This window comes from Physella acuta, unplaced genomic scaffold (assembly GCF_028476545.2).
Source record: "Physella acuta isolate Inbredline_101_S28 unplaced genomic scaffold, ASM2847654v3 ptg000533l, whole genome shotgun sequence".
Classification (NCBI taxonomy): Eukaryota; Metazoa; Mollusca; class Gastropoda; family Physidae; genus Physella; species Physella acuta.
The window spans coordinates 601,462-624,310 of NW_026732052.1; the positions used below are offsets into that span (position 1 = coordinate 601,462).

Below are 22,849 nucleotides of genomic sequence, written 5' to 3' on the forward strand. Positions count from 1 at the left end.
ACGATGGTTGAAAGTTTTTTTCTTGAGTTATTTTTATCAACGAATATTAGTTTTTATTAGTGTGTGTTGCTTATGTCAAATATTTCATGTACACATCAGTATAAAATGCTACTTTTTTGTAATTGTATATCTACGGCCATACAACGTTGAAGATACCGGTTCTCGTCCGATCACCGAAGTCAAGCAACGTCTGGCGTGGTTAGTACTTAGATGGGTGACCGCTTGGGAACACCACGTGCAGTAGATTGAATTTTTTAATTAAATTTTTTTTTTAAATTATGTTTTTTAATTTTACTTTAAAAAAAATATATATTTTATTTTTTCTCAAATAAAAAAAGACGATGGTTGAAAGTTTTTTTCTTGAGTTATTTTTATCAACGAATATTAGTTTTTATTAGTGTGTGTTGCTTATGTCAGATATTTCATGTACACATCAGTATAAAATGCTACTTTTTTGTAATTGTATATCTACGGCCATACAACGTTGAAGATACCGGATCTCGTCCGATCACCGAAGTCAAGCAACGTCTGGCGTGGTTAGTACTTAGATGGGTGACCGCTTGGGAACACCACGTGCTGTAGATTGAATTTTTTAATTTAATTTTTTTTTTAAATTATGTTTTTTTAATTTTCCGTTTTTTAAAAAATATATTGTTTATTTTTTCTCAAATAAAAAAAGACGATGGTTGAAAGTTTTTTTCTTGAGTTATTTTTATCAACGAATATTAGTTTTTATTAGTGTGTGTTGCTTATGTCAAATATTTCATGTACACATCAGTATAAAATGCTACTTTTTTGTAATTGTATATCTACGGCCATACAACGTTGAAGATACCGGTTCTCGTCCGATCACCGAAGTCAAGCAACGTCTGGCGTGGTTAGTACTTAGATGGGTGACCGCTTGGGAACACCACGTGCAGTAGATTGAATTTTTTAATTAAATTTTTTTTTTAATTATGTTTTTTAATTTTACTTTAAAAAAAATATATATTTTATTTTTTCTCAAATAAAAAAAGACGATGGTTGAAAGTTTTTTTCTTGAGTTATTTTTATCAACGAATATTAGTTTTTATTAGTGTGTGTTGCTTATGTCAGATATTTCATGTACACATCAGTATAAAATGCTACTTTTTTGTAATTGTATATCTACGGCCATACAACGTTGAAGATACCGGTTCTCGTCCGATCACCGAAGTCAAGCAACGTCTGGCGTGGTTAGTACTTAGATGGGTGACCGCTTGGGAACACCACGTGCTGTAGATTGATTTTTTTAATTTAATTTTTTTTTAAAATTATGTTTTTTTAATTTTCCGTTTTTAAAAAAATATATTGTTTATTTTTTCTCAAATAAAAAAGACGATGGTTGAAAGTTTTTTTCTTGAGTTATTTTTATCAACGAATATTAGTTTTTATTAGTGTGTGTTGCTTATGTCAAATATTTCATGTACACATCAGTATAAAATGCTACTGTTTTGTAATTGTATATCTACGGCCATACAACGTTGAAGATACCGGTTCTCGTCCGATCACCGAAGTCAAGCAACGTCTGGCGTGGTTAGTACTTAGATGGGTGACTGCTTGGGAACACCACGTGCTGTAGATTGAATTTTTTAGTTTTATTCTATTTTTAATTATTTCAAAAAATGTACTCTTTTTAAAAATCGTATTTCTTAATTTTTCTAAAATAAAAACAGACTATGGTTGAAAGTTTTTTTTCTTGAGTTATTTTTATCAACGAATATTAGTTTTTATTAGTGTGTGTTGCTTATGTCAAATATTTCATGTACACATCAGTATAAAATGCTAATTTTTTGTAATTGTATATCTACGGCCATACAACGTTGAAGATACCGGTTCTCGTCCGATCACCGAAGTCAAGCAACGTCTGGCGTGGTTAGTACTTAGATGGGTGACCGCTTGGGAACACCACGTGCTGTATATTGAATTTTTTAATTTAATTTTTTTTTAAAACTATGTTTTTTTAATTTTCCGTTTTTTTAAAAATATATTGTTTATTTTTTCTCAAATAACAAAAGACGATGGTTGAAAGTTTTTTTCTTGAGTTATTTTTATCAACGAGTATTAGTTTTTATTAGTGTGTGTTGCTTATGTCAAATATTTCATGTACACATCAGTATAAAATGCTACTTTTTTGTAATTGTATATCTACGGCCATACAACGTTGAAGATACCGGTTCTCGTCCGATAACCGAAGTCAAGCAACGTCTGGCGTGGTTAGTACTAAGATGGGTGACCGCTTGGGAACACCACGTGCTGTAGATTGAATTTTTTAATTCAATTTTTTTTTTAAATTATGTTTTTTTTAATTTTCCGTTTTTTTAAAAATATATTGTTTATTTTTTCTCAAATAACAAAAGACGATGGTTGAAAGTTTTTTTCTTGAGTTATTTTTATCAACGAGTATTAGTTTTTATTAGTGTGTGTTGCTTATGTCAAATATTTCATGTACACATCAGTATAAAATGCTACTTTTTTGTAATTGTATATCTACGGCCATACAACGTTGAAGATACCGGTTCTCGTCCGATCACCGAAGTCAAGCAACGTCTGGCGTGGTTAGTACTTAGATGGGTGACCGCTTGGGAACACCACGTGCTGTAGATTGAATTTTTGAATTTAATTTTTTTTTTAAATTATGTTTTTTTAATTTTCCGTTTTTTTAAAAATATATTGTTTATTTTTTCTCAAATAAAAAAAGACGATGGTTGAAAGTTTTTTTCTTGAGTTATTTTTATCAACGAATATTAGTTTTTATTAGTGTGTGTTGCTTATGTCAAATATTTCATGTACACATCAGTATAAAATGCTACTTTTTTGTAATTGTATATCTACGGCCATACAACGTTGAAGATACCGGTTCTCGTCCGATCACCGAAGTCAAGCAACGTCTGGCGTGGTTAGTACTTAGATGGGTGACTGCTTGGGAACACCTCGTGCTGTAGATTGAATTTTTTAGTTTTATGTTTATTTTAAAAATATGTTTTTAAATTTTCCGTTTTTTTTTAAAATATATTATTTATTTTTTCTCAAATAAAAAAAGACGATGGTTGAAAGTTTTTTTCTTGAGTTATTTTTATCAACGAATATTAGTTTTTATTAGTGTGTGTTGCTTATGTCAAATATTTCATGTACACATCAGTATAAAATGCTACTTTTTTGTAATTGTATATCTACGGCCATACAACGTTGAAGATACCGGTTCTCGTCCGATCACCGAAGTCAAGCAACGTCTGGCGTGGTTAGTACTTAGATCGGTGACCGCTTGGGAACACCACGTGCTGTAGATTGATTTTTTTAATTTAATTTTTTTTAAAAATTATGTTTTTTTAATTTTCCGTTTTTTAAAAAATATATTGTTTATTTTTTCTCAAATAAAAAAAGACGATGGTTGAAAGTTTTTTTCTTGAGTTATTTTTATCAACGAATATTAGTTTTTATTAGTGTGTGTTGCTTATGTCAAATATTTCATGTACACATCAGTATAAAATGCTACTTTTTTGTAATTGTATATCTACGGCCATACAACGTTGAAGATACCGGTTCTCGTCCGATCACCGAAGTCAAGCAACGTCTGGCGTGGTTAGTACTTAGATGGGTGACCGCTTGGGAACACCACGTGCTGTAGATTGAATTTTTTAATTAATTTTTTTTTAAATTATGTTTTTTAATTTTACTTTAAAAAAAATATATATATTTTTTTCTCAAATAAAAAAAGACGATGGTTGAAAGTTTTTTTCTTGAGTTATTTTTATCAACGAATATTAGTTTTTATTAGTGTGTGTTGCTTATGTCAAATATTTCATGTACACATCAGTATAAAATGCTACTTTTTTGTAATTGTATAGCTACGGCCATACAACGTTGAAGATACCGGTTCTCGTCCGATCACCGAAGTCAAGCAACGTCTGGCGTGGTTAGTACTTAGATGGGTGACCGCTTGGGAACACCACGTGCAGTAGATTGAATTTTTTAATTAAATTTTTTTTTTAAATTATGTTTTTTAATTTTACTTTAAAAAAAATATATATTTTTTTTTCTCAAATAAAAAAAGACGATGGTTGAAAGTTTTTTTCTTGAGTTATTTTTATCAACGAATATTAGTTTTTATTAGTGTGTGTTGCTTATGTCAAATATTTCATGTACACATCAGTATAAAATGCTACTTTTTTGTAATTGTATAGCTAAGGCCATACAACGTTGAAGATACCGGTTCTCGTCCGATCACCGAAGTCAAGCAACGTCTGGCGTGGTTAGTACTTAGATGGGTGACCGCTTGGGAACACCACGTGCTGTAGATTGTATTTTTTAATTACATTTTTTTTTTAAATTATGTTTTTTAATTTTACTTTAAAAAAATATATATTTTATTTTTTCTCAAATAAAAAAAGACGATGGTTGAAAGTTTTTTTCTTGAGTTATTTTTATCAACGAATATTAGTTTTTATTAGTGTGTGTTGCTTATGTCAGATATTTCATGTACACATCAGTATAAAATGCTACTTTTTTGTAATTGTATATCTACGGCCATACAACGTTGAAGATACCGGTTCTCGTCCGATCACCGAAGTCAAGCAACGTCTGGCGTGGTTAGTACTTAGATGGGTGACCGCTTGGGAACACCACGTGCTGTAGATTGAATTTTTTAATTTAATTTTTTTTTTAAATTATGTTTTTTTAATTTTCCGTTTTTTAAAAAATATATTGTTTATTTTTTCTCAAATAAAAAAAGACGATGGTTGAAAGTTTTTTTCTTGAGTTATTTTTATCAACGAATATTAGTTTTTATTAGTGTGTGTTGCTTATGTCAAATATTTCATGTACACATCAGTATAAAATGCTACTTTTTTGTAATTGTATATCTACGGCCATACAACGTTGAAGATACCGGTTCTCGTCCGATCACCGAAGTCAAGCAACGTCTGGCGTGGTTAGTACTTAGATGGGTGACCGCTTGGGAACACCACGTGCAGTAGATTGAATTTTTTAATTAAATTTTTTTTTTTAATTATGTTTTTTAATTTTACTTTAAAAAAAATATATATTTTATTTTTTCTCAAATAAAAAAAGACGATGGTTGAAAGTTTTTTTCTTGAGTTATTTTTATCAACGAATATTAGTTTTTATTAGTGTGTGTTGCTTATGTCAGATATTTCATGTACACATCAGTATAAAATGCTACTTTTTTGTAATTGTATATCTACGGCCATACAACGTTGAAGATACCGGTTCTCGTCCGATCACCGAAGTCAAGCAACGTCTGGCGTGGTTAGTACTTAGATGGGTGACCGCTTGGGAACACCACGTGCTGTAGATTGATTTTTTTAATTTAATTTTTTTTTAAAATTATGTTTTTTTAATTTTCCGTTTTTAAAAAAATATATTGTTTATTTTTTCTCAAATAAAAAAGACGATGGTTGAAAGTTTTTTTCTTGAGTTATTTTTATCAACGAATATTAGTTTTTATTAGTGTGTGTTGCTTATGTCAAATATTTCATGTACACATCAGTATAAAATGCTACTGTTTTGTAATTGTATATCTACGGCCATACAACGTTGAAGATACCGGTTCTCGTCCGATCACCGAAGTCAAGCAACGTCTGGCGTGGTTAGTACTTAGATGGGTGACTGCTTGGGAACACCACGTACTGTAGATTGAATTTTTTAGTTTTATTCTCATTTTAATTATTTCAAAAAATGTACTCTTTTTAAAAATCGTATTTCTTAATTTTTCTAAAATAAAAACAGACTATGGTTGAAAGTTTTTTTTCTTGAGTTATTTTTATCAACGAATATTAGTTTTTATTAGTGTGTGTTGCTTATGTCAAATATTTCATGTACACATCAGTATAAAATGCTAATTTTTTGTAATTGTATATCTACGGCCATACAACGTTGAAGATACCGGTTCTCGTCCGATAACCGAAGTCAAGCAACGTCTGGCGTGGTTAGTACTAAGATGGGTGACCGATTGGGAACACCACGTGCTGTAGATTGAATTTTTTAATTCAATTTTTTTTTTAAATTATGTTTTTTTTAATTTTCCGTTTTTTTAAAAATATATTGTTTATTTTTTCTCAAATAACAAAAGACGATGGTTGAAAGTTTTTTTCTTGAGTTATTTTTATCAACGAGTATTAGTTTTTATTAGTGTGTGTTGCTTATGTCAAATATTTCATGTACACATCAGTATAAAATGCTACTTTTTTGTAATTGTATATCTACGGCCATACAACGTTGAAGATACCGGTTCTCGTCCGATCACCGAAGTCAAGCAACGTCTGGCGTGGTTAGTACTTAGATGGGTGACCGCTTGGGAACACCACGTGCTGTAGATTGAATTTTTGAATTTAATTTTTTTTTTAAATTATGTTTTTTTAATTTTCCGTTTTTTTAAAAATATATTGTTTATTTTTTCTCAAATAAAAAAAGACGATGGTTGAAAGTTTTTTTCTTGAGTTATTTTTATCAACGAATATTAGTTTTTATTAGTGTGTGTTGCTTATGTCAAATATTTCATGTACACATCAGTATAAAATGCTACTTTTTTGTAATTGTATATCTACGGCCATACAACGTTGAAGATACCGGTTCTCGTCCGATCACCGAAGTCAAGCAACGTCTGGCGTGGTTAGTACTTAGATGGGTGACTGCTTGGGAACACCTCGTGCTGTAGATTGAATTTTTTAGTTTTATGTTTATTTTAAAAATATGTTTTTAAATTTTCCGTTTTTTTTAAAAATATATTATTTATTTTTTCTCAAATAAAAAAAGACGATGGTTGAAAGTTTTTTTCTTGAGTTATTTTTATCAACGAATATTAGTTTTTATTAGTGTGTGTTGCTTATGTCAAATATTTCATGTACACATCAGTATAAAATGCTACTTTTTTGTAATTGTATATCTACGGCCATACAACGTTGAAGATACCGGTTCTCGTCCGATCACCGAAGTCAAGCAACGTCTGGCGTGGTTAGTACTTAGATCGGTGACCGCTTGGGAACACCACGTGCTGTAGATTGATTTTTTTAATTTAATTTTTTTTAAAAATTATGTTTTTTTAATTTTCCGTTTTTTAAAAAATATATTGTTTATTTTTTCTCAAATAAAAAAAGACGATGGTTGAAAGTTTTTTTCTTGAGTTATTTTTATCAACGAATATTAGTTTTTATTAGTGTGTGTTGCTTATGTCAAATATTTCATGTACACATCAGTATAAAATGCTACTTTTTTGTAATTGTATATCTACGGCCATACAACGTTGAAGATACCGGTTCTCGTCCGATCACCGAAGTCAAGCAACGTCTGGCGTGGTTAGTACTTAGATGGGTGACCGCTTGGGAACACCACGTGCTGTAGATTGAATTTTTTAATTAATTTTTTTTTAAATTATGTTTTTTAATTTTACTTTAAAAAAAATATATATATTTTTTTCTCAAATAAAAAAAGACGATGGTTGAAAGTTTTTTTCTTGAGTTATTTTTATCAACGAATATTAGTTTTTATTAGTGTGTGTTGCTTATGTCAAATATTTCATGTACACATCAGTATAAAATGCTACTTTTTTGTAATTGTATAGCTACGGCCATACAACGTTGAAGATACCGGTTCTCGTCCGATCACCGAAGTCAAGCAACGTCTGGCGTGGTTAGTACTTAGATGGGTGACCGCTTGGGAACACCACGTGCAGTAGATTGAATTTTTTAATTAAATTTTTTTTTTAAATTATGTTTTTTAATTTTACTTTAAAAAAAATATATATTTTTTTTTCTCAAATAAAAAAAGACGATGGTTGAAAGTTTTTTTCTTGAGTTATTTTTATCAACGAATATTAGTTTTTATTAGTGTGTGTTGCTTATGTCAAATATTTCATGTACACATCAGTATAAAATGCTACTTTTTTGTAATTGTATAGCTAAGGCCATACAACGTTGAAGATACCGGTTCTCGTCCGATCACCGAAGTCAAGCAACGTCTGGCGTGGTTAGTACTTAGATGGGTGACCGCTTGGGAACACCACGTGCTGTAGATTGTATTTTTTAATTACATTTTTTTTTTAAATTATGTTTTTTAATTTTACTTTAAAAAAATATATATTTTATTTTTTCTCAAATAAAAAAAGACGATGGTTGAAAGTTTTTTTCTTGAGTTATTTTTATCAACGAATATTAGTTTTTATTAGTGTGTGTTGCTTATGTCAGATATTTCATGTACACATCAGTATAAAATGCTACTTTTTTGTAATTGTATATCTACGGCCATACAACGTTGAAGATACCGGTTCTCGTCCGATCACCGAAGTCAAGCAACGTCTGGCGTGGTTAGTACTTAGATGGGTGACCGCTTGGGAACACCACGTGCTGTAGATTGAATTTTTTAATTTAATTTTTTTTTTAAATTATGTTTTTTTAATTTTCCGTTTTTTAAAAAATATATTGTTTATTTTTTCTCAAATAAAAAAAGACGATGGTTGAAAGTTTTTTTCTTCAGTTATTTTTATCAACGAATATTAGTTTTTATTAGTGTGTGTTGCTTATGTCAAATATTTCATGTACACATCAGTATAAAATGCTACTTTTTTGTAATTGTATATCTACGGCCATACAACGTTGAAGATACCGGTTCTCGTCCGATCACCGAAGTCAAGCAACGTCTGGCGTGGTTAGTACTTAGATGGGTGACCGCTTGGGAACACCACGTGCAGTAGATTGAATTTTTTAATTAAATTTTTTTTTTAAATTATGTTTTTTAATTTTACTTTAAAAAATATATATATATTTTATTTTTTCTCAAATAAAAAAAGACGATGGTTGAAAGTTTTTTTCTTGAGTTATTTTTATCAACGAATATTAGTTTTTATTAGTGTGTGTTGCTTATGTCAGATATTTCATGTACACATCAGTATAAAATGCTACTTTTTTGTAATTGTATATCTACGGCCATACAACGTTGAAGATACCGGTTCTCGTCCGATCACCGAAGTCAAGCAACGTCTGGCGTGGTTAGTACTTAGATGGGTGACCGCTTGGGAACACCACGTGCTGTAGATTGATTTTTTTAATTTAATTTTTTTTTTAAATTATGTTTTTTTAATTTTCCGTTTTTAAAAAAATATATTGTTTATTTTTTCTCAAATAAAAAAGACGATGGTTGAAAGTTTTTTTCTTGAGTTATTTTTATCAACGAATATTAGTTTTTATTAGTGTGTGTTGCTTATGTCAAATATTTCATGTACACATCAGTATAAAATGCTACTGTTTTGTAATTGTATATCTACGGCCATATAACGTTGAAGATACCGGTTCTCGTCCGATCACCGAAGTCAAGCAACGTCTGGCGTGGTTAGTACTTAGATGGGTGACTGCTTGGGAACACCACGTGCTGTAGATTGAATTTTTTAGTTTTATTCTATTTTTAATTATTTCAAAAAATGTACTCTTTTTAAAAATCGTATTTCTTAATTTTTCTAAAATAAAAACAGACTATGGTTGAAAGTTTTTTTTCTTGAGTTATTTTTATCAACGAATATTAGTTTTTATTAGTGTGTGTTGCTTATGTCAAATATTTCATGTACACATCAGTATAAAATGCTACTTTTTTGTAATTGTATATCTACGGCCATACAACGTTGAAGATACCGGTTCTCGTCCGATCCAGTGGCGGAACTAGAAAAAATGGGCCACCCCGCAAAAAAATTTTTTGGGCCCCCCTATATATGTATATATATATATATATGTATATATATATATATATATATATATATATATATATATATATATATATATATATATATATATATATATATATATATAACTGAATCCACATGTCTAATGTCCTTCTTAACACATTATAACCAACTTGCTATGTCACACAGACTGACTGATCTAAAGCGAGCGATGAAGAGGGAAGAGGGAAGAGTTCAGCCGTCCCCTCCTATTTATCCCTTGTATTCGTACTCATCTTCGTACTTGTATTCCTCCGTAATCGATACTTGTACTCGATGTCTCCGACCACTAGTTGCGCAGTTCTAACGTACAGTCCGTGTCATAAACATCTGCATCCTATCAATCAAAGTTGACAGGCCGTCTGAATCCCCTCGTACCGTTTCCCAAAATAGCACGCGTTGGCTTTGAGATTGTTATCAGTCCGATCCAATAAGCCACCTGCTATCGGTTGCGTCAGACTGTATACTGCGTCTCGGCTTATCGTTCGTTATCAGATTTGTGACTAGTAGCTAGGCCCACCCTAGCTACATCCACCCCTGCCTTTTTTTGTGTGTTTTCAACCACAAACAACGCCTGGCAGGTGCACTCCTCCAAAGTCAATCGCACAATCGTAAAAAAATTCTATTGTTCCACTCACTGTCCACGACGTTCCATTCGTATACGATTGACAGTTATACCTATTTCACATATCAACTGTGTCTACATCGTCTTCCTGAGACACAAAACAGTTCTAGAATTCACATCCACCCTTCTCGTTTGGTGCCTTCACCAGTTCAGTTTTATAGGTTTTTTGAACCGTCTGTTCTCATACCAGCGCGACCATGAAAGACTTGATGGTTGCTGACAAAAAATTTCGTCTTCCTTCTGTTCCTCAAACTTCTCCGCGGACCACTTATCTGATGGTCTACTGTCTCTCTGCTTCTGGAAGGAACGGGATCCTCTTTGTTGCCGTTATCCTCCACTTGTATATCGCGGTTGTTCTGTTGATGGTGATATGGTTCCGGGATGGGTATGTGAATTTCCGTTATAGTTTCCGGTTCCCTAATTGTCTTGGATTTCCTTGTGTGTAACTGCTCTTCTTGCCTATTCCAATATTTCTTTAATTGAGCAATATTCGCCCACCGATCCGGTTTGGCGTGATCGATGGGTCTTATCTTAAAGGGGCCACCTGCTACTTTAGGCATCTCCACGACTTGCCATATCTCCTGTCCCCAGAGATCGTGGATTTTGTTTCTGCCTAACGGGTGGCTACGCAGTAATACCCTGTCATTCAGTTTGAGTGGCGGGTCCTTTGTCTGTACCGGCGGTTCCCTTCGCCGTGCTTCATGTTCTAGTCTTTCCTGTACTACCCTGTACATTTCTCTAATTCTTCTCATATGTTCATTCACATATTCCAGTGCGGTGTATGAGCCAGTCATACTCTCCCTTTTTCCTAGGAACAAATCAAGAGGGAGTCGAGCCTCTCGTCCGAACAGCAACATGTGTGGCGAAAAGCCGGTTGTGGCATGGGGTGTGCAGTTGTATAGATATACCAACTCTGGGAGAAAATCAGGCCAACGTTTTTTCTGTTCAGGTTCTAGCGTACGCAGCAAATCATGCATGCTGCGGTTGAACCGTTCACACTGTCCGTTTCCTTTCGGATTAAATGTGGTTGTTCTAGATTTGTTGATCCCGTAGTGGCTGCACAATTGGTTAATTACTTCTGACTCGAAAGCCCTTCCTTGGTCAGAGTGTAATTGTCTTGGTATGCCATATTTGATGAACCAATGTTCTATTAAGACCTTTGCCACTGTTTTGGCAGTCTGATCTCGCGTGGGCACCGCCACCGTCCATTTGGTGAATACATCAGTCATTACCAACACATGTTCCGTCCCATCCGATGATTGCTCCAACGACGTAAAGTCCATAGCCACAATCTCTAGTGGTTTTGTCGCTAGTAGGTGTCCTGATGGCTGTCTCATTTTGACAACTGGCATTTTCGCATGCTGACACCTCACACAAGCCTCACAATGGCGTTTGACCTCCATTTCCATATTGGGCCAGTAACACCTCCGTCGTAATATTTTGTGCGTCCTGTCCTGACCCTGGTGTCCTGCCCTGTCATGTGCCAACCTTAGCACTTCTTCTCGTAACTGTCCAGGCACCACCACCTGGTGTATTGTCCCATCAATTTGGTCATGAATTCTCCGCATGAGAACACCATCCTCTATACTGAGACGGTCCCACTGACTCAGTATTTTCTTTGTTTCTCGACCAAATTGTTCTCTTTCCCTTCTTCCTGGGAATTTTTGTTCCTGGACGTATTTCAATAGCGGTTGTAAGCCACTATCCGTTCTCTGGGCATCTCTTATCTTTTTGTGATTAAAGCAATTAAAATCACTACTGTCCATATGTCCGGGCTCTGTGGATATGTGCTCCACCCCGGTCTGCCCGTTTCGCATTACTTGTACCCCATGAGGGATATCTGTTGACGCTCTGACCTCACATATTCCTGTCAGCGTTTCTTCCTCATCACCCGGTTTCTCGTAAGGATTCCTTGATAAGGCGTCCGCATTGCCATTGGACCGCCCCGGGCGATACTTTATCTCTAGGTCAAAGAGTGCCAATTCTGCTGCCCATCGCTGTTCGATGGATCCCAACTTTGCTGTCTTTAGGTGACTCAAGGGGTTATTGTCAGTGTATACCACACATTTAGCACCTAATAGATAGTCCCTGAATTTTTCAGTCACAGCCCATTTTAATGTCAAAAGTTCTAGTTTCATGGCGCTGTAATTTGTCATGTTCCTCTCTGATCCCTTCAGAGCTCGACTGGCATACGCAATAACCCTGAAACTTTGCTTTTGTTGTTGTGATAGCACAGCTCCCAGACCTTTAGAGCTGGCGTCAATTTCTAACCGAAATGGTTTATCAAAGTCCGCGTATCCCAATATCGGCGCCTCTGTCAAAGCCTTTTTCAAGAGCTTAAACGAGTTCAGGCATTCATCAGTCCATAATTCACCTATCAGTTGTGTTTTACCTTTCTTTTTCTCCTTACTGTGTTTCTTTGTCATTTTGTTTACCAAGTCATGCAATGGTGCGGCAATTTTTGCAAAACCAGGCACAAATTTTCTATAATAGGAAGCAAAGCCCAAGAATGATCTGACCTCTACTGTAGTTGTTGGCTGTTTCCATTCTTTAACAGCTGCAATTTTATCTGGGTCAGTGGCGATGCCATCCGACGAAATCACATAACCCAAAAAATGTACCGATTTCAGACCAAAACAGCATTTGTCTGGATTCAGCTTTACTCCTATCTCCCTGAGACGGAGAAACACTTGTTCTAATCTTTTTAGATGGTCCTCCCAAGTTTTTGAGTAAACTAGAATATCATCCAAATACACCAACATTATTTGAAATAGAAAGTCACTCATAGCACTCTGCATTACTCGCTGGAATGTAGCAGGTGCATTAGTTAGACCAAACGGCATACGGGTCCACTCGTACAGTCCCAGTGGAGAAATAAATGCAGTTTTATGTTGATCGTTGGGGTGCATGGCCACTTGGTGGTAGCCACTAGCCAAATCCAAGGTAGAAAAAAATCTTGCTCCCCCCAACGCATCAAGACATTCATCAATACGAGGCAAGGGGAATGCATCCCTTCTTGTGGGACTCTCTGGGTAGGACCACTATATGGGTCTGCTTCTCGTCCAGAGTAGACATTTTATTCCGTAAGTAAAACAAAAGAGTTCTTTCTTACCGTGTGTATATGAAAAAAAAATTTTCCTCGATTTTCACAGTTCCTGAATGTCAGAATTCACACACACACTAAACACAGTTATGCACAAGGTTGACTATGGGTGCCTAACTCGGCAAGTCTAGTTGAATTCATCCTGTTCGCAGCGCCAATTGTGACCTAGGCTACTCGCAGCGCCAAATGTGACCCTGCTCGCAGCGCCAATTGTGACCTTCCCCGAGTCTATCCTGTCCGACAACGCCAATTGTAACGAGTTGAACCACTCATGCTACACAACATCGACTACAGTAGAAAGACTCGAAGATGCAGGTTCGCTATTGATCCTTTTATTACATGAATCAAGAAATGCTTCAATATAACACAATGAATCAACAGAAATGTTTCAATATAATAGTCTGAATCAACTGACCCCCTAACAGTCCTCACTAGGCTTCATATAACTGAATCCACATGTCTAATGTCCTTCTTAACACAATATAACCAACTTGCTATGTCACACAGACTGACTGATCTAAAGCGAGCGATGAAGAGGGAAGAGGGAAGAGTTCAGCCGTCCCCTCCTATTTATCCCTTGTATTCGTACTCATCTTCGTACTTGTATTCCTCCGTAATCGATACTTGTACTCGATGTCTCCGACCACTAGTTGCGCAGTTCTAACGTACAGTCCGTGTCATAAACATCTGCATCCTATCAATCAAAGTTGACAGGCCGTCTGAATCCCCTCGTACCGTTTCCCAAAATAGCACGCGTTGGCTTTGAGATTGTTATCAGTCCGATCCAATAAGCCACCTGCTATCGGTTGCGTCAGACTGTATACTGCGTCTCGGCTTATCGTTCGTTATCAGATTTGTGACTAGTAGCTAGGCCCACCCTAGCTACATATATATACACACACACACTCAAACACAATACGAATATAGGATACTCCTTTCTGGCCTGATCGAGTTTTGAAAAAAAAATTCAATTAAATCTAATCACACCAGCATGTCATGTGTATGAGTGCATTGGTCTGTTTTGAAAAAATCTCTGTTTTCATGTACATAAAATACTTCTAATCATTAAGTCGGTCAAAAGTGTATGAAGCTTTGTATAAGTAATGGTGTCTCGTGTTATGTTTATTTTTATGTTTTTTTGTATTTATATTATTAACTTTAACTACGTTTCATTTTTATACTATATCATTCTTTAGTACTTATTTTTTTTAAAATAATAATTAAGATAAGTAATTGCTTTTTAATTTGATTATTAAAAAGAGTTTTTGAGCACCCCTATTTGACTATTTGAAAAAGGGAAATAATTTATGCAAGTGGTTTGAACGTTTGCCTATCTTTCACACTACAGCTGTGTTCATTTTTTTTTTAAATTTTACGCAACAGCATGTCTTAGCTACTATATAACATAACTACTGTATTAGATCTGTATTCTGTTTGTTACTTACAAAACCACTATCAAGTTGCCAGTGACGAAACTAATTTATATATATTATATATATATATATATATATATATATATATATATATATATATATATATATATATATATATATATATATATATATATATATAACACGCTATCATTCGTGTATTCATTTGAGACGTCTGCCTTGTTCTCTAGAACAGTGGTTATTAAACGTAAACAATGTAGGCATTTATTTCTTGGATATTAGTTGTTGGAGCGCTAGTTTATCAAAACTACCACCGATTCGAGCCAGCGTTGTTGTTGGAGCGCTAGTTTGTCTACACTACCACCGATATGAGCCAGCTTAGTTGTTGAGGCGCTATCTATTCGCTTCTTGTAAGGCTAAGAGCGGGAGGGGAGGTCTGAGAAAGGAACTTAAAAGGGACAACAAAGCACCAATGTGATTTTATCCATCAGTACCAAATTTGGGATGGTCTCAAAATGCCGTCTTAATATCTAGCGGTCTCTCGCGCAATTGATGTTTTTTCAAAAGAATTTTGCCGACAACAGCGTGTGTTTGTAGGAAAAAGAATATACAAGTGCGTGGGATGGTGTCTATAGAATAAAGATACTCCAACCACAGCTACGGTATTCTTTTTCAAAACAACCATCAGGTCAAAAATGCAAGAAAAATAATTTTAACTATAAAAAAATTTTTATGGGCGGCTGTGGGCCCCCTAAACGGCTTGTTCCCCCCCCCCCCAGGCATTGCGGGGTCTGGCGGCACTGTAGTTCCTCCCCTGGGCTGTCCTCAACAGCTTTCAAAGTTTTCATGGCGATTGGGTAAATATGCAGTAATGCAAAATAGACAGAAAAATGTTTTTCACATGCACAACTGTATGTGGCCAGCTCACGCGTCGGATAACCTTCTGATTTAAGGGGGGGGGGAAGAATCCACAAATGACGTCACATTTTTTAACGACTAACAAAAAGCCAGACCCTCACACACCCCCACCTCAATAACATCATTTATAAATAGTAATTGACTATTAATTATATAATAATGTTCAATTAATTTTAAACGTTCTAATTAATTTCTAAATAATTATATAAAAAAATAATCTTACCTTCCTTGTTTTGTGAATTAGATGTGCCTAATACTAATACTATGCAAATAAATCAATATATGTTGACTAGTGCTGTCTAATGTCAGACAAAATGTGCTAAAGTGGTGAATCGTACGGTTAGGAAGTAGTTCATAAACGATACATTGGTCTACTCGATACTCGATAAAAAAGAGGGATGGGATGGGGGTCGGCTCGGGAAAAAATTTTGAAAGAGACAACAAAGCGTCTATGTACCACCGCCCATTAAAAAACTTACTCAGGGGAGATAATTCCAAGTAAAGGCCTTAAAAGTTTACTATGATATTTCTTGTAAAAGTAAAAACCAAGTAAACGTATATAAAAACGAAGTTTCTAGTATTATATTCTTTTTTATTATTTGTAGGATTCAAGATAGTACAGAATACAAATTCAACCACTATCACAAACACATGTACAATGGATTTCGGCGGGTCCCTAATTTATGCCGCAAAGTAGAACCGCGCATCATGAAAGCCACTTCATATGTAGCGGCTTCTCGTGCTATGGTCTTTGTTGTTTTTTTAAAAAGAATTTTGCCGGCGACAGCGTGTGTTTGATTGTGGGGAAATAGAACTCGGCCTTGACGGCCTTAAAAAATACAACTATAAATAAAAAGAAATTTGATCCCCATCCCCTGCCCCATCCGCCACAGTACACTTTGGAGGATCGGTCAAACAGTTACGTGTCCTCTATTTAGCTATCAAAGGGGGGCAACGAGTCAAATGTGTCATTCAAATTTGAAGCGTTGCCTATATTTTACACTGTATTTTGTGTAAAATCGATTTTTTTTTTGCTGAAGAGCGTGGTATAGTGACTGTAAAATAAAGATAATCGTACCGCAGCTACAGTGTTTTTCTTTTACAAACTAAATATCAAGGCAAAAATGCACGAAAATTAAATTCAAAATTAAAAAAAAATACTAATTATGGTCAGCAGTGGGCCCCTAAACGGCCTGCCCCCCCCCCCTCGAGTTTTTCTCTATATATTTTGCTATGTTTTGCCTTGGTGTCACCCCCCTAAATGGTGTCACCCGGTGCGGTCCACACACCCCCCCCCCCCCCCCCGAAGAAAAAAGTCTGGAAGAAACACTGCCAAAGACCCACCCATATTATAACCGAATATAACCCCTCCCCGTTACGGGCTAAACATGAAATTAAACATTAATACATTCAAAGGTGATATAGATCTTTTGGTTGTTTTTAGGCTTAAAAGCTAGATCATTGTATCCTAAATTTGATTAACTTTAATGTATTTAGTGTTAATAACTAATGTTCAATTAATACGTGTACTAATTATAAAACAATTAATAATATAAAGACGAGCCTTACCTTCCTTGTGTGAATTAGACTCGTCAACAAAATACTTCATCAGGTAAATGAACAACTACTGACTAGTGTCTTTAACAAAATGTGCAGAAGTGGTCAGCTTACAGTTCAGTAGTTCATAGACGGTTCGTTAATCTATGCATTACATCTTATTGTAAGAGTAAGATTGTGGTGAGGGGTAGAGGTGAGGGGTAGGGGTGAGAGGGGGTTGAGGGGGGAGGGGTGAGAGTTGGGAAGGTTCAAGGGAAGGGGACTAGAAAGTGCCGATAAACATCTACATCAATAGTGCCGACTTTTTCCGGTCGTCTAGAAGACCAGAATAGTCGCCGTAACATTTCCCCAGCCCGATTTCAAAGCGTGCCGGCAAAAAACTTCAGATGCTTCGCTAAAGGGAGATAACTTAAACTTTCACAAGTTTATTGATACAGTTGTTAAAGTAAAAATGAACGCAATTATAAATGTATGACATCGAAATAAATAATTATATTTTTGTAGAGTCCAGGCCAGTAGTTTAAACACACAATCATATATATATATATATATATATATATATATATATATATATATATATATATATATATATATATATATATATATATTTATATATATATATATATATATATATATATATATATATATATATATATATATATATTTAATAATGTAAACAATATAACAATCCTTTTTTGTTCTCCTAATCGACGCCACTAAAAGTAAAAAGGTAGGCTACGTCTTTGAAGTTGTCTATATGTCTGGCGGTCTCTCGAGCTATAGTCTGTGCATTTTTCTCAAAGACGTTTGCCGACTATCGTGTTTTTTTGTAACTGTAGAAGAAAGATAACTCAACCTCCACCTAATTTAAAAAAAAAAAAATTAATTTAAAAAAAAAAAATTTTTTACATTTTTTTTTTAAATAATTTAGCCAGGATTTTTGGGCCCCCAATCGGTCTGCCCCCCCCCCCCCCCCCGCATTGCGGTGTCTGGCGGCACTGTTGTTCCGCCCCTGCGTCTTTGAAGTTGTCTATATGTCTGGCGGTCTCTCGAGCTATATTCTGTACATTTTTTACTTTCTCGTATATACGAAGTATAGAGAAAGTCTTGTAATCGTGCAAAAAAAAAAAATCGAGATTTTTACAAATCTCGACGTTTCACACCTCACTGATACGGAAAAACATAATTTTGCAATCTTGTCCGTATGTCTGTGTGTCTGTCTGTGTGTCTGTGTGTCTGTGTGTCTGTCTGTCCGTGTGTAAACACAATAACTTGAGAACCGTTACAGCTAGGTTGATGAAATTTCATATATAAGTATTTTATCAAAATCGTAGATCCGTATCAACTTTTGAGCGATTTCCGATAACCGGAAGTGGTACTTTTCCTACTTTGAATTTTTCAAAAGCCTATAACTTGAGTACTATTTCAGATAGATACATGAAATTTCATATGTAAGTAAAAGATCTAATTCTCTACCTTCTATCAAATTTTGAGTCATTTCCGTTGACTGGAAGTAGTACTTTACGCTACTTCCGATTTCTCAAAAAACGAATGCAAATTTTAAAAGTACTAATAATATTGCGCACCATTATGCGCTTTTTTATTTGGCGTTCACTTGGTGTGCAATTAATTTGTCTACGAGATTTTATTCTATTTTTAAAACTTTAAGTATTTAAAATGGATTAAAAATCATGTCTATAGCCCGAGTTCCCATCCCCTGTTATTTTATATAAGAATATTCGAGAAAGTTTAGGGGAGATCACTCCCGGTTTATTTCAAAGACGTTTGCCGACTATCGTGTTTTTTTGTAACTGTAGAAGAAAGATAACTCGACCTCCACCTAATTTTTTAAAAAAATTTTAATTTTTTTTTTGTTTTAATTTTTTTTTTTACATTTTTTTTAAAAATAATTTAGCCAGGATTTTTGGGCCCCCAATCGGTCTGCCCCCCTCCCCCGCATTGCGGTGTCTGGCGGCACTGTAGTTCCGCCCCTGCGTCTTTGAAGTTGTCTATATGTCTGGCGGTCTCTCGAGCTATAGTCTGTACATTTTTTTCAAAGACGTTTGCCGACTATCGTGTTTTTTTGTAACTGTAGAAGAAAGACAACTCGACCTCCACCTATTTTTTTTTTTTTTTTTTTTAATTTTTTTATTTAAATTTTTTTTTTAAATAATTTAGCCGGGTTTTTGGGCCCCCATTCGGTCTGGGCCCCCCCGCATTGCGGGGTCTGGCGGCACTGTAGTTCCGCCCCTGGTCCGATCACCGAAGTCAAGCAACGTCTGGCGTGGTTAGTACTTAGATGGGTGACCGCTTGGGAACACCACGTGCTCTATATTGAATTTTTTAATTTAATTTTTTTTTAAAACTATGTTTTTTTAATTTTCCGTTTTTTAAAAAATATATTGTTTATTTTTTCTCAAATAAAAAAAGACGATGGTTGAAAGTTTTTTTCTTGAGTTATTTTTATCAACGAATATTAGTTTTTATTAGTGTGTGTTGCTTATGTCAAATATTTCATGTACACATCAGTATAAAATGCTACTTTTTTGTAATTGTATATCTACGGCCATACAACGTTGAAGATACCGGTTCTCGTCCGATCACCGAAGTCAAGCAACGTCTGGCGTGGTTAGTACTTAGATGGGTGACCGCTTGGGAACACCACGTGCTGTAGATTGAATTTTTTAATTAATTTTTTTTTAAATTATGTTTTTTAATTTTACTTTAAAAAAAATATATATTTTTTTTTCTCAAATAAAAAAAGACGATGGTTGAAAGTTTTTTTCTTGAGTTATTTTTATCAACGAATATTAGTTTTTATTAGTGTGTGTTGCTTATGTCAAATATTTCATGTACACATCAGTATAAAATGCTACTTTTTTGTAATTGTATATCTACGGCCATACAACGTTGAAGATACCGGTTCTCGTCCGATCACCGAAGTCAAGCAACGTCTGGCGTGGTTAGTACTTAGATGGGTGACCGCTTGGGAACACCTCGTGCTGTAGATTGAATTTTTTAGTTTTATGTTTATTTTAAAAAAATGTTTTTTAATTTTCCGTTTTTTTTAAAAATATATTATTTATTTTTTCTCAAATAAAAAAAGACGATGGTTGAAAGTTTTTTTCTTGAGTTATTTTTATCAACGAATATTAGTTTTTATTAGTGTGTGTTGCTTATGTCAAATATTTCATGTACACATCAGTATAAAATGCTACTTTTTTGTAATTGTATATCTACGGCCATACAACGTTGAAGATACCGGTTCTCGTCCGATCACCGAAGTCAAGCAACGTCTGGCGTGGTTAGTACTTAGATGGGTGACCGCTTGGGAACACCACGTGCTGTAGATTGATTTTTTTAATTTAATTTTTTTTTAAAATTATGTTTTTTTAATTTTCCGTTTTTTAAAAAATATATTGTTTATTTTTTCTCAAATAAAAAAGACGATGGTTGAAAGTTTTTTTCTTGAGTTATTTTTATCAACGAATATTAGTTTTTATTAGTGTGTGTTGCTTATGTCAAATATTTCATGTACACATCAGTATAAAATGCTACTTTTTTGTAATTGTATATCTACGGCCATACAACGTTGAAGATACCGGTTCTCGTCCGATCACCGAAGTCAAGCAACGTCTGGCGTGGTTAGTACTTAGATGGGTGACCGCTTGGGAACACCACGTGCTGTAGATTGATTTTTTTAATTTAATTTTTTTTTAAAATTATGTTTTTTTAATTTTCCGTTTTTAAAAAAATATATTGTTTATTTTTTCTCAAATAAAAAAGACGATGGTTGAAAGTTTTTTTCTTGAGTTATTTTTATCAACGAATATTAGTTTTTATTAGTGTGTGTTGCTTATGTCAAATATTTCATGTACACATCAGTATAAAATGCTACTGTTTTGTAATTGTATATCTACGGCCATACAACGTTGAAGATACCGGTTCTCGTCCGATCACCGAAGTCAAGCAACGTCTGGCGTGGTTAGTACTTAGATGGGTGACTGCTTGGGAACACCACGTGCTGTAGATTGAATTTTTTAGTTTTATTCTATTTTTAATTATTTCAAAAAATGTACTCTTTTTAAAAATCGTATTTCTTAATTTTTCTAAAATAAAAACAGACTATGGTTGAAAGTTTTTTTTCTTGAGTTATTTTTATCAACGAATATTAGTTTTTATTAGTGTGTGTTGCTTATGTCAAATATTTCATGTACACATCAGTATAAAATGCTAATTTTTTGTAATTGTATATCTACGGCCATACAACGTTGAAGATACCGGTTCTCGTCCGATCACCGAAGTCAAGCAACGTCTGGCGTGGTTAGTACTTAGATGGGTGACCGCTTGGGAACACCTCGTGCTGTAGATTGAATTTTTTAGTTTTATGCTTATTTTAAAAATATGTTTTTAAATTTTCCGTTTTTTTTTAAAATATATTATTTATTTTTTCTCAAATAAAAAAAGACGATGGTTGAAAGTTTTTTTCTTGAGTTATTTTTATCAACGAATATTAGTTTTTATTAGTGTGTGTTGCTTATGTCAAATATTTCATGTACACATCAGTATAAAATGCTACTTTTTTGTAATTGTATATCTACGGCCATACAACGTTGAAGATACCGGTTCTCGTCCGATCACCGAAGTCAAGCAACGTCTGGCGTGGTTAGTACTTAGATGGGTGACTGCTTGGGAACACCACGTGCTGTAGATTGAATTTTTTAGTTTTATTCTATTTTTAATTATTTCAAAAAATGTACTCTTTTTAAAAATCGTATTTCTTAATTTTTCTAAAATAAAAACAGACTATGGTTGAAAGTTTTTTTTCTTGAGTTATTTTTATCAACGAATATTAGTTTTTATTAGTGTGTGTTGCTTATGTCAAATATTTCATGTACACATCAGTATAAAATGCAACTTTTTTGTAATTGTATATCTACGGCCATACAACGTTGAAGATACCGGTTCTCGTCCGATCACCGAAGTCAAGCAACGTCTGGCGTGGTTAGTACTTAGATGGGTGACCGCTTGGGAACACCACGTGCTGTAGATTGATTTTTTTAATTTAATTTTTTTTAAAAACTATGTTTTTTTAATTTTCCGTTTTTTAAAAAATATATTGTTTATTTTTTCTCAAATAAAAAAGACGATGGTTGAAAGTTTTTTTCTTGAGTTATTTTTATCAACGAATATTAGTTTTTATTAGTGTGTGTTGCTTATGTCAAATATTTCATGTACACATCAGTATAAAATGCTACTGTTTTGTAATTGTATATCTACGGCCATACAACGTTGAAGATACCGGTTCTCGTCCGATCACCGAAGTCAAGCAACGTCTGGCGTGGTTAGTACTTAGATGGGTGACCGCTTGGGAACACCACGTGCTGTAGATTGAATTTTTTAGTTTTATTCTATTTTTAATTATTTCAAAAAATGTACTCTTTTTAAAAATCGTATTTCTTAATTTTTCTAAAATAAAAACAGACTATGGTTGAAAGTTTTTTTTCTTGAGT

The 22,849-nt window shown here is 34.1% G+C and overlaps 37 non-coding genes across 37 annotated transcripts; all 37 read left to right on the forward strand.

Annotated features, from left to right (window-relative positions):
• Positions 1-128: 128 nt before the first annotated feature.
• LOC131945690 (5S ribosomal RNA) lies at positions 129-247 on the forward strand. Its single transcript, XR_009387526.1, has one exon. It is a non-coding gene; the product is annotated as a 5S ribosomal RNA (ribosomal RNA).
• Positions 248-466: 219 nt separating this feature from the next.
• On the forward strand, positions 467-585 carry LOC131945707 (5S ribosomal RNA). Its single transcript, XR_009387542.1, has one exon. It is a non-coding gene; the product is annotated as a 5S ribosomal RNA (ribosomal RNA).
• A 222-nt stretch (positions 586-807) lies between these two features.
• LOC131945692 (5S ribosomal RNA) lies at positions 808-926 on the forward strand. Its single transcript, XR_009387528.1, has one exon. It is a non-coding gene; the product is annotated as a 5S ribosomal RNA (ribosomal RNA).
• A 218-nt stretch (positions 927-1,144) lies between these two features.
• On the forward strand, positions 1,145-1,263 carry LOC131945414 (5S ribosomal RNA). Its single transcript, XR_009387258.1, has one exon. It is a non-coding gene; the product is annotated as a 5S ribosomal RNA (ribosomal RNA).
• Positions 1,264-1,484: 221 nt separating this feature from the next.
• On the forward strand, positions 1,485-1,603 carry LOC131945573 (5S ribosomal RNA). The gene has a single exon (XR_009387412.1). It is a non-coding gene; the product is annotated as a 5S ribosomal RNA (ribosomal RNA).
• Positions 1,604-1,823: 220 nt separating this feature from the next.
• LOC131945585 (5S ribosomal RNA) lies at positions 1,824-1,942 on the forward strand. The gene has a single exon (XR_009387423.1). It is a non-coding gene; the product is annotated as a 5S ribosomal RNA (ribosomal RNA).
• A 222-nt stretch (positions 1,943-2,164) lies between these two features.
• On the forward strand, positions 2,165-2,283 carry LOC131945659 (5S ribosomal RNA). Its single transcript, XR_009387497.1, has one exon. It is a non-coding gene; the product is annotated as a 5S ribosomal RNA (ribosomal RNA).
• Positions 2,284-2,506: 223 nt separating this feature from the next.
• LOC131945415 (5S ribosomal RNA) lies at positions 2,507-2,625 on the forward strand. Its single transcript, XR_009387259.1, has one exon. It is a non-coding gene; the product is annotated as a 5S ribosomal RNA (ribosomal RNA).
• Positions 2,626-2,847: 222 nt separating this feature from the next.
• Positions 2,848-2,966, forward strand: LOC131945642 (5S ribosomal RNA). Its single transcript, XR_009387480.1, has one exon. It is a non-coding gene; the product is annotated as a 5S ribosomal RNA (ribosomal RNA).
• A 223-nt stretch (positions 2,967-3,189) lies between these two features.
• LOC131945760 (5S ribosomal RNA) lies at positions 3,190-3,308 on the forward strand. The gene has a single exon (XR_009387592.1). It is a non-coding gene; the product is annotated as a 5S ribosomal RNA (ribosomal RNA).
• A 222-nt stretch (positions 3,309-3,530) lies between these two features.
• Positions 3,531-3,649, forward strand: LOC131945416 (5S ribosomal RNA). Its single transcript, XR_009387260.1, has one exon. It is a non-coding gene; the product is annotated as a 5S ribosomal RNA (ribosomal RNA).
• Positions 3,650-3,864: 215 nt separating this feature from the next.
• LOC131945778 (5S ribosomal RNA) lies at positions 3,865-3,983 on the forward strand. The gene has a single exon (XR_009387608.1). It is a non-coding gene; the product is annotated as a 5S ribosomal RNA (ribosomal RNA).
• Positions 3,984-4,200: 217 nt separating this feature from the next.
• On the forward strand, positions 4,201-4,319 carry LOC131945788 (5S ribosomal RNA). The gene has a single exon (XR_009387618.1). It is a non-coding gene; the product is annotated as a 5S ribosomal RNA (ribosomal RNA).
• A 218-nt stretch (positions 4,320-4,537) lies between these two features.
• On the forward strand, positions 4,538-4,656 carry LOC131945418 (5S ribosomal RNA). The gene has a single exon (XR_009387262.1). It is a non-coding gene; the product is annotated as a 5S ribosomal RNA (ribosomal RNA).
• Positions 4,657-4,878: 222 nt separating this feature from the next.
• Positions 4,879-4,997, forward strand: LOC131945693 (5S ribosomal RNA). The gene has a single exon (XR_009387529.1). It is a non-coding gene; the product is annotated as a 5S ribosomal RNA (ribosomal RNA).
• Positions 4,998-5,216: 219 nt separating this feature from the next.
• LOC131945419 (5S ribosomal RNA) lies at positions 5,217-5,335 on the forward strand. The gene has a single exon (XR_009387263.1). It is a non-coding gene; the product is annotated as a 5S ribosomal RNA (ribosomal RNA).
• Positions 5,336-5,556: 221 nt separating this feature from the next.
• Positions 5,557-5,675, forward strand: LOC131945731 (5S ribosomal RNA). The gene has a single exon (XR_009387565.1). It is a non-coding gene; the product is annotated as a 5S ribosomal RNA (ribosomal RNA).
• Positions 5,676-5,895: 220 nt separating this feature from the next.
• On the forward strand, positions 5,896-6,014 carry LOC131945735 (5S ribosomal RNA). Its single transcript, XR_009387569.1, has one exon. It is a non-coding gene; the product is annotated as a 5S ribosomal RNA (ribosomal RNA).
• A 223-nt stretch (positions 6,015-6,237) lies between these two features.
• LOC131945420 (5S ribosomal RNA) lies at positions 6,238-6,356 on the forward strand. The gene has a single exon (XR_009387264.1). It is a non-coding gene; the product is annotated as a 5S ribosomal RNA (ribosomal RNA).
• A 222-nt stretch (positions 6,357-6,578) lies between these two features.
• On the forward strand, positions 6,579-6,697 carry LOC131945643 (5S ribosomal RNA). Its single transcript, XR_009387481.1, has one exon. It is a non-coding gene; the product is annotated as a 5S ribosomal RNA (ribosomal RNA).
• Positions 6,698-6,920: 223 nt separating this feature from the next.
• LOC131945762 (5S ribosomal RNA) lies at positions 6,921-7,039 on the forward strand. The gene has a single exon (XR_009387593.1). It is a non-coding gene; the product is annotated as a 5S ribosomal RNA (ribosomal RNA).
• Positions 7,040-7,261: 222 nt separating this feature from the next.
• Positions 7,262-7,380, forward strand: LOC131945421 (5S ribosomal RNA). The gene has a single exon (XR_009387265.1). It is a non-coding gene; the product is annotated as a 5S ribosomal RNA (ribosomal RNA).
• Positions 7,381-7,595: 215 nt separating this feature from the next.
• On the forward strand, positions 7,596-7,714 carry LOC131945779 (5S ribosomal RNA). Its single transcript, XR_009387609.1, has one exon. It is a non-coding gene; the product is annotated as a 5S ribosomal RNA (ribosomal RNA).
• A 217-nt stretch (positions 7,715-7,931) lies between these two features.
• LOC131945789 (5S ribosomal RNA) lies at positions 7,932-8,050 on the forward strand. Its single transcript, XR_009387619.1, has one exon. It is a non-coding gene; the product is annotated as a 5S ribosomal RNA (ribosomal RNA).
• Positions 8,051-8,268: 218 nt separating this feature from the next.
• Positions 8,269-8,387, forward strand: LOC131945422 (5S ribosomal RNA). The gene has a single exon (XR_009387266.1). It is a non-coding gene; the product is annotated as a 5S ribosomal RNA (ribosomal RNA).
• Positions 8,388-8,609: 222 nt separating this feature from the next.
• On the forward strand, positions 8,610-8,728 carry LOC131945694 (5S ribosomal RNA). Its single transcript, XR_009387530.1, has one exon. It is a non-coding gene; the product is annotated as a 5S ribosomal RNA (ribosomal RNA).
• A 221-nt stretch (positions 8,729-8,949) lies between these two features.
• Positions 8,950-9,068, forward strand: LOC131945423 (5S ribosomal RNA). The gene has a single exon (XR_009387267.1). It is a non-coding gene; the product is annotated as a 5S ribosomal RNA (ribosomal RNA).
• A 221-nt stretch (positions 9,069-9,289) lies between these two features.
• Positions 9,290-9,408, forward strand: LOC131945732 (5S ribosomal RNA). Its single transcript, XR_009387566.1, has one exon. It is a non-coding gene; the product is annotated as a 5S ribosomal RNA (ribosomal RNA).
• A 10,486-nt stretch (positions 9,409-19,894) lies between these two features.
• Positions 19,895-20,013, forward strand: LOC131945424 (5S ribosomal RNA). The gene has a single exon (XR_009387268.1). It is a non-coding gene; the product is annotated as a 5S ribosomal RNA (ribosomal RNA).
• A 215-nt stretch (positions 20,014-20,228) lies between these two features.
• LOC131945487 (5S ribosomal RNA) lies at positions 20,229-20,347 on the forward strand. Its single transcript, XR_009387328.1, has one exon. It is a non-coding gene; the product is annotated as a 5S ribosomal RNA (ribosomal RNA).
• Positions 20,348-20,570: 223 nt separating this feature from the next.
• Positions 20,571-20,689, forward strand: LOC131945425 (5S ribosomal RNA). The gene has a single exon (XR_009387269.1). It is a non-coding gene; the product is annotated as a 5S ribosomal RNA (ribosomal RNA).
• Positions 20,690-20,910: 221 nt separating this feature from the next.
• On the forward strand, positions 20,911-21,029 carry LOC131945426 (5S ribosomal RNA). Its single transcript, XR_009387270.1, has one exon. It is a non-coding gene; the product is annotated as a 5S ribosomal RNA (ribosomal RNA).
• Positions 21,030-21,250: 221 nt separating this feature from the next.
• Positions 21,251-21,369, forward strand: LOC131945574 (5S ribosomal RNA). The gene has a single exon (XR_009387413.1). It is a non-coding gene; the product is annotated as a 5S ribosomal RNA (ribosomal RNA).
• A 220-nt stretch (positions 21,370-21,589) lies between these two features.
• LOC131945488 (5S ribosomal RNA) lies at positions 21,590-21,708 on the forward strand. The gene has a single exon (XR_009387329.1). It is a non-coding gene; the product is annotated as a 5S ribosomal RNA (ribosomal RNA).
• Positions 21,709-21,931: 223 nt separating this feature from the next.
• Positions 21,932-22,050, forward strand: LOC131945575 (5S ribosomal RNA). The gene has a single exon (XR_009387414.1). It is a non-coding gene; the product is annotated as a 5S ribosomal RNA (ribosomal RNA).
• Positions 22,051-22,270: 220 nt separating this feature from the next.
• On the forward strand, positions 22,271-22,389 carry LOC131945427 (5S ribosomal RNA). Its single transcript, XR_009387271.1, has one exon. It is a non-coding gene; the product is annotated as a 5S ribosomal RNA (ribosomal RNA).
• Positions 22,390-22,610: 221 nt separating this feature from the next.
• Positions 22,611-22,729, forward strand: LOC131945430 (5S ribosomal RNA). The gene has a single exon (XR_009387273.1). It is a non-coding gene; the product is annotated as a 5S ribosomal RNA (ribosomal RNA).
• Positions 22,730-22,849: the final 120 nt, after the last annotated feature.